This window comes from Mirounga angustirostris, unplaced genomic scaffold (assembly GCF_029215605.1).
Source record: "Mirounga angustirostris isolate CCGP_5_RB_7025 unplaced genomic scaffold, mMirAng1.0.hap1 SCAF_4, whole genome shotgun sequence".
Classification (NCBI taxonomy): Eukaryota; Metazoa; Chordata; class Mammalia; order Carnivora; family Phocidae; genus Mirounga; species Mirounga angustirostris.
Genome location: NW_026991712.1, coordinates 148,937,833 through 148,945,950, shown reverse-complemented (window position 1 = coordinate 148,945,950; position 8,118 = coordinate 148,937,833). Strand labels below are relative to the sequence as shown.

Here is an 8,118-nt window from a genome sequence, read left to right as displayed (position 1 = left end):
GTATTTTTTTCATCCAGACACTTCAATTTATTTTATAAATTTGTTCATTTTTCCTGCTGTTTTATATAATATATGAACTTAACTACAAAATAAAGTAACAGTAATAAAATAACAAAAGAGGAAAATATTTCCTCTTGTGCTTCTCTTATTATTGTCTACAGAATTTCCTTCTTTTGTATTTCCTCTCTACTCCCCAACCCCAGATGAATTTCAGCCCAGTTATTATTTGAAATAATGTTTCATCCATTGTTAGGTTAGTAGCTCTAAATGATCTACATAGTCCAGAATTCTTTTCCTCTGACTGTCCCTGATGGGCACATTGTGGGACAGGGAGAGTTACGGAGACTTCCAAGTGATTAAGGACATATAAGAGATAGTATAGCAAATGAAAAAAGAGCACTCATCTGGAAGTCAGGATACTTGGATCCTAGTCCAGGCTTGGCATTAACTATGTGACCTGGGCAGGTCACCTAACTACTCTGAAGTTCATCATCAGACAAGTAAGATGTTTCTAAAGCTTAATATTTTTTCTGCTCCTGTAGTTCGGTGAATCTCATTTCTGAAAATTCTCAAGGAACTGATTTTATATATTTTCAGAAATGCCTGTTTTTATCAAGACCCATAAAGCTTTTTTGTATGTATATACTCTACTCTTTTTCCTTTTTGATCACATTGTAACTACTCACCCAGAGGAGCTCTGGTCAGTACTTCCTTTTATCCTATGGACAACAACTCTTAATGGCTGGCTTCCTTTGGGTGCATTGAGCCAGTATTCTTTTTTGTTTTGTATTTTCATACCTTCCCCTTTCCTGGACAAAGCATATTGAGATCTTAATCCAAAGAAGTGTTCCTGCCTTCAGAGTGAGCAAGCATGGATAAGAGTATGGATGAAACTTTTGTAAATAGTGTTCTTGGCATAAATATTAATTACACAGCTTTTTAATATAAGGTAGTTACTAAATGTATACTTTCTACGAAGATCATGTATTTATTGCCAAGATAACTATAGAATAAGCATTTTCTGGGAAAATTCACCTTAAAATTTGGGAATAATTCAAGAAATGTCTGTACAAAATCGATTCATGGTCTTAGTTTTTGTGATTAGTCCTTTCCATTCATGTGAAGGTCCTCATTTATCTATCTTGGGGAGGCCCAAAGGAAATAGTTGGGACCCTATACTTGTTTTATCCTACTCTTCCTATTAAGTAATGGTTTAAGAATTGGGACGCCTGGGTGGCTCTGTCGGTTAAGCGTCTGCCTTTGGCTCAGGTCATGATCCCAGGGGCCTGGGATCGAGTCCCACGTCGGGTTCCTTGCTCAATGGGAGCCTGCTTCTCCCTCTGCCTGCCGCTCCCCCTGCTTGTGCTCTCTCTCTGACAAATAAAATCTTAAAAAAAAAAAAAAAAAGAATACATCGAGCACTTTGATTTGTTGTTAAGTAGTATTTATGGGATTCTATTAATTTAATATGCATACCAGGTTCCTGTGAAGACCCATATTGGGCTGTGTTTGATTTGTTTCTTTGTTGTAATTCAGTGTTTAACCTAACTATGCTATATGTCCATAAATGACATCATGATTAGACAGTATGGTATAGTAGGAAATGCACAGGTTTTTAGAGAGAGGTCTGCCAGAGTCCAGCTCCAGCCGGGGTGGGTCTCTCGTAGGAAAGGACGGTGTCGGCGAATGAGGAGACACAGACACAGGATCAGGTTGCAAGCATCTCCTCCTGACAGCCTCGGAGGAACTTTATTTATATGTTAAGATATTTTTGTTTTTCCAAATCTTAGATCATTTTCTGGATTATAGCCATAGCCTTCTTTCATTTTTCCTTTGTAATGATTAACATGACCTTTATTGATTTCTGCTTATTGGCTTTCACTAAAACTAAAACACAGTACGCAAAGAGAAAGGTGCTAGACAGAGCGTGACCGTCTTGTTATTTTGTTCTATAGAAACTAAATCTTCATGGAATTAGTTTCATTATGATTGCTTAGATAGGCGTAACTAAGATGAGTAGTCACTTTATCATGAAACCCCAGAAATATTCCCACAATTATAAAGATTGCCATAAACAAAATGAAAGAGAATAGCAGGAGCCAGCTGTGGGGTCTCCTGTTTTCAGGATCGTCCCCCATACTTGGACTTTGTCAAACAGCATGAGTAGCTTGGCTCGCACCAGAGGTCAGTTTCATTACCTACCGTGCTGTAACCTTTCCAACATGGCTGCTTTAGTGCACAACTTCAGGGCCATCATTCATATTTGTTGTGTTCCAGGGAGCACCATTTTCATAGAATACAGTGTGAATAGTCCCCCTGTAATAGTGCAGTGATGGCCTTGGTCTCTGAACCTATTTCCTCTTCTGTAAAATGGTGCCTGAAAAATGGTCAAATAGGGTTCCTTAGAACTCCTTAAATGGTTAACGTGAAGATGAAAGAGGATTCAAGTGTGTCATCTCCCAAGCCATGGCAGAAAGTTCACGGTTCTAGGCATAGCAAGGCTCCGTTCTACACTGCTACCCTCCAGTTCAACCTTTATTGCTCTGCCAGATAAGAGTTTGCCTGGATTATCATAGCCTCCCCATTGGTCTTGCTTATGAGTTACTCCCTTCAGTTCATTCTCTACACAGGAGACAAACTACCTAAATTTCATATCTGAGCATGTCACAGCCTTAAACATTTATCTCCAACATGCCATTCTGTTTCAAGCTTCCATTCCTTTGCACATATTTTTACTATGGTACAATATTAAGATTATTTAATTTTCTTTATGCTTTGCCCTCTAGATCATGAGCACCTTGAGGGCAGATGGGGTGTCATACATCTTTTATCTCCAACATATAGTATAGTAACCAACATGTAGTCTACTCATGATCATAACTAATACAGAGTGAATACTTACCTGTTGGATATAGAGTTATCTCATTGAACTCTCAAACAGTCCAGTGGGACAGATACTCTATCCTACTTTTTTTATTTTTACTTATTTTTTAAGTAAATTCTACACCTAACATGGGGCTTGAACTCATGATCCTGAGATCGAGAGTTGCATGCTCTACTTTCCGTGCCGATAGCACTCTTGCAAACATGGTGAACATTCCTAAAACCTGCCAAACTTTCTGCAAGAAGTGTGGCAAGCACCAACCACAAAGTGACACAGCACGAGAAAGGTAAAGATTCTCTTTATGCCCAGGGAAAGCAGCGTTTTATGACAGGAAGCAGAGTGGCTATGGTGGGCAGACTAAGCCAATTTTCCAGAAAAAGTCTAAAACTACAAAGAAGATTGTGCTGAGGCTTGAATGTGTTGAGCCCAACTGCAGATCTAAGAGGATGCTGGCTATTAAGAGATGCAAGCATTTTGAACTGGGAGGAGATAAGAAAAAGGGCCAAGTGATCCAGTTCTAAGCTTCGTATTTTGTTATATTATGAAGACAATAAAATCTTGAGGTTATGTTAAAAAAAAAAAAAAGTTGCGTGCTCTACTAAATAAGCCAGACAAGCGCCCCCATCCTACTTTAAAGAGGAAGAAAAAATGGTTTAGGGAAAGTGCCAAAGTTATACAACTGATTGGTGGGAGAACAAGGATTCCAATCTAGATCTATCAAATTCTAGAGTCTAAACACTAAACATCACCCCACACCATTCAACAAATGTTTACTGAAATAAAAATTATGTGGCCTACAGATAACCTCATATATACTCAAATATCACTCAACATTAGTCTGTAAGTCAAACCTATCTTAAGACTTACTTAAAAAGTAAGTTTGAAGCTTTTTTAAAGTAGGATTTGTAATTTTTTGTATATTCAGGAATTGACTTTTATAAACTTAGATATATTGCATACCTGGGATAGGATCCTTAGTTGGAAGTGTTTGGGCAAATCTCTTAGGTTGCATATGTTGATCTCTTTGACACTGGTGTTTCTTCTGAAAATTTTGCCACCTTTTAGGCATACCTTGTCAAAAATATTCTGTAAACTTGAGCAAGATGGTGATGAATTTATCCTGCAGACACACTTTTTCTGTTTAAATATCAAACAAACAAAAAAATAAAACAACTTTAGCAGTGCCTGGCTGGCTCAGTTGGAAGAGCATGTGACTCTCGATCTCAGGGTCATGAGTTCGAGCCTCACATTGTGTAGAGATCATTTAAAAAAAATAATAAGGTCAGTAGGTTAAGCATCTGACTCCTGATTTTGGTTCAGGTCACTATGTGAGATCGAGCCCCATGTTGACTCCACACTCAGCAGGGAGTCTACTTCTCTCCCTCTCCTCCCTCTCTGCACCTCCCTCTGCTCGTTCTCTCTCTCTCAAACAAATCTTTAAAAATAAATTTAAAAAACAAAAGTCTACAAAAAAAGTTAGAACTAATAAATTTGGCACAGTTGCAGGATACAAAACCAGCATACAAAAATCAGTTGTATTTCTATACACTAAAAAGGAAATTAAGAAAACAACTCCATTTATAACAGCAGCAAAAAGAATAATATAGTTAGAAACAAACTTAACCAAGGAGGCAAAAGACTTCTACACTGAGGGGCACCTGGGTGGCTCAGTTGGTTAGGCTTCTCCCTTCAGCTTAGGTCCTGCTCTCAGGATCTTGGGATGGAGCCCCTCGTAGGGCTACCTGCTCAGCGGGGAGTCTGCTCCCTCTCCCTCTGCGCCACCCCCCGGCTTGTGCTCTCTCGAGCTCTTGCTCTCAAATGAATAAATAAAATTAAAAAAAAAAAAAAAGAATAGAAAATGTTTGCAAGTCATATATCTGCTAAGGAATTAATGTCTACAATATATAAGTAACTAAAACTCAATAACAAAAAACAACCTAATTCAAAAATGAGCAAAAGACTTGAATAGATGTTTTTCCAAAGGAGATACACGAATAGCCAGTAAGCACATGAGAAAATGTTCAACAACACTAATCATCAGGGAAATGCAATTAAATTAAAACTACAATAAGCTACCACTTCACACCTATTAGAATGGTTATTTGGCGGGGGGGAAGTGTCAGGGTGCCTGGGTGGCTCAGTTGGTTAAGTGTCTGACTTCAGCTCAAGGTCATGATCTCAGGGTTCTGGGATCCAGGCCCGTGTCAGGCTCCCTACTCAGCAGGGAGTCCGCTTGTCCTTTTCCCTCTGCCCCTCTCCCTGCTCATGCTCTCTCTCTCTCAAGCAAATAAATAAAATCTTAAAAAAAAAAAAAGTGTTGGCAAGGATGTGGGGAAATTAGAAACTTTGTGCATTGTTGGTGGGATTGTAAAATGATGCAGTCACTGAGGAAGACAGTATAGTGATTCCTCAAAAAATTAAAGATATACCATATAATCCAACAATTCTACCTCTAGGTATATACTCAAAAGCAGAGACTGAAACAAATGTTTTTACACCCATGTTCATTACAGCATTATTTGCAATAGCCAAAAAGTAGAAACAACCCAAACGTCTGACAACACATGAAAGAATCAACAAAATGCGGGAGGCTCAGTCGTTAAGCGTCTGCCTTCGGCTCAGGTCGTGATCCCAGAGTCCTGGGATCGAGCCCGGCATCGGGCTCCCTGCTCAGTGGGAAGCCTGCTTCTCACTCTCCCACTCCCCCTGCTTGTGTTCCCTCTCTCGCTGTGTCTCTCTCTGTCAAATAAATAAAATCTTAAAAAAAAAAAAAAGGAATCAACAAAATGCATATACAATGGAATATCATTCAGCCTTAAAAAGGAATGGAATTCTGGTACATGCTAAAATAAGGATGAACCTTGATAATCTTGATAAAGCCAGACATGAAAATACAAATATTGTATGATCCTACTTATATGAGGTAACTTAGAGTAGTCAAATGTATGGAGACAGAACAGTGGTTACTAAGGGCTGGAAGAAGAGGGAAATGGATAGAGTTTCAGTCTGGGATAATGAAAAAGTTCTGGAGATGGATAGTGGTGGTGGTTGCACAACATAAATGTACTTAATACCACTGAACTGTATACTCACAAATGGTTAAAGTGGTAAATTTTATGTATAGTTTACCACAATAAAAAAAAAAAAGTGCCGGGCACCTTGGTGGCTCAGTCGGTTAAGCATCTGACACTTGATTTTGGCTCAGGTCATGATAGGGTTGTGGGATTGGTCCCCTCGTCTGGCTCCGTGCTGGGTGCAGAGCCTGCTTAGGATTCTCCCCCTGCCGTCCCCCTCTTAAAAAAAAAAGTGTCAGCATGCCTCTCAGTACCCCATGTTTGAGAGATCAGCCAATAATAGGTGATTGTACCCCACCACAAATACTATGAATAGTTTACCTCAGCATCAAGTTGTCCCCAAGGCCACAACGTTGAGAACCCTCGGATAGATGTTCTGCGGGACAGAGATGGATAGGAGCAAAGCCCCTACCTCCATGGAACTTACAGTAAGGTTAGAAAACAGCAAACAGAGAAAATAAAAGATCATACTATGAACCCGGTAAGTGCCACAGACTTTAAGTGTCACAGAAGATGTTCATCTTTATGTTTTCTATACAAGGTTGTTACCATAGTGTGTTAAACCCAGCTCAGACCCTCCTCTGAAATGGTTTTATTGATCCAAAAACCCTGCTCAAGCCCAGACAGCCATGTTTTCAGGGTGACTCCACCCCAGGCATAGGTGGTCAGACCAAGGGTAGAACAATGATCCAAGATCCAATCCATAGCTTAAGCTGGGCCAATCCGTTTATTTCTAAAGATTTTCTACTAAAATTAGACTGAGTCAGATAATAATGGACTCTTGAACTAAAAGGTCAAGAAGGATGGGGCTAGAGTATACTAATGGTGCATCATGTGCAAGCTGGGGAAGCTGGTAAGAATGAAGCAAAATGGTAGGTTATACAATCCTAGAGAGAGACCAGCCTCAGAAAATGGCTTCAAAAGTCCTGTCCTCATGAAGTCTAGCTGTCCTTTTTCTGTCCCTGGGTTGCTAACTTGCCAGTGAGATTTTTGTGTTTTTAAAATACCTCCCTCTGCCACCATTACTGTTTGTTTAAGCTAGCTTGAGTGAGCACTCCCTGTAACTAAAAGATCCTAGAGGGGCGCCTGGGTGGCTCAGTCGGTTAAGCGACTGCCTTCGGCTCGGGTCATGATCCCAGGGTTCTGGGATCGAGCCCCGCATCGGGCTCCCTGCTCGGCGGGAAGCCTGCTTCTCCCTCTGCCCCTCACCCTGCTTGTGTTCCCTCTCTCGCTGTGTCTGTCAAATAAATAAATAAAATCTTTAAAAAAAATTTTTTTTAAAGATCCTAGAGAGAAGACTTTGCATTTCCTCTATAAGAATCTCCTGATCATAGATGAAAAGGACTGCTTTGAAGAGCTCACTGTCACTGGAGGGTGTCGGATGAGAATTTAATGTTAAATGAAGGAGTTGGAATAGATTACGGTATTTTCAGAACTCTATGGACCACTGAAAGTAGCACGAAGGTAGTATGGTATGTAATGTTAAGAGGGTTTGAGGTGCCAGCAGTGGTCGTCCATTCAAATCTTAGCTCCACTACTCTGTACATGACTTGGATGATTTACTTAATTGCCTAGACCTCCATTTTTCCATGTGGAGAGTGAGAGATGATAATACCTTGCAGAATTATTGGGGAAAATAAATGCATATGAAGTGTGTGCACATAGTAGGGACTCAGCAAATGAGTTTTTATTATTAAAGCATGACTAATATGGCTTGTTCAAATCAAATTATGGTGGTCTTGACCCAATTTGTAATATAGTTTTTGTTAATAGAATTGTTCTCAAGTTTTTCCCCATTGACCCCTCTTTGTTACTACCTGAATCTTAGCAAATGCCAGGAAGGAGAGAGGAATGGATGAATCAAATAGCATGCAATAGTAAGAGTAAAATTAGACTCTGAGTTACTTGGGAACAGGGAATAGGATTTATTACATCTGTGTGTCTTCAGTGTCCGGGACAGGGCCTGGAATACAGTAAGCACATATAAGGTAAACTTGAATCAATTTAATTTAGAAATGCATAGATGACCAAATATTTGAGTCAACTGGTAGCCAGAGGTTTCACACAGTGTCATTCTCTCCCCCAGATGGCTCAAGTATCATGGGATTTATTGAGTCATATAGCACAAGCAGCAACATTGCTTGTAGCTCAGTCTTGACC

The 8,118-nt window shown here is 39.8% G+C and overlaps 1 pseudogene across 1 annotated transcript; it reads left to right on the top strand.

Moving 5' to 3' along the window:
* Window positions 1-204: 204 nt before the first annotated feature.
* On the top strand, window positions 205-5,354 carry LOC129046461 (large ribosomal subunit protein eL42-like; annotated as a pseudogene). The gene has a single exon (XR_008507848.2). The product of XR_008507848.2 is annotated as a large ribosomal subunit protein eL42-like (transcript).
* The last annotated feature ends 2,764 nt before the right edge of the window (window positions 5,355-8,118 follow it).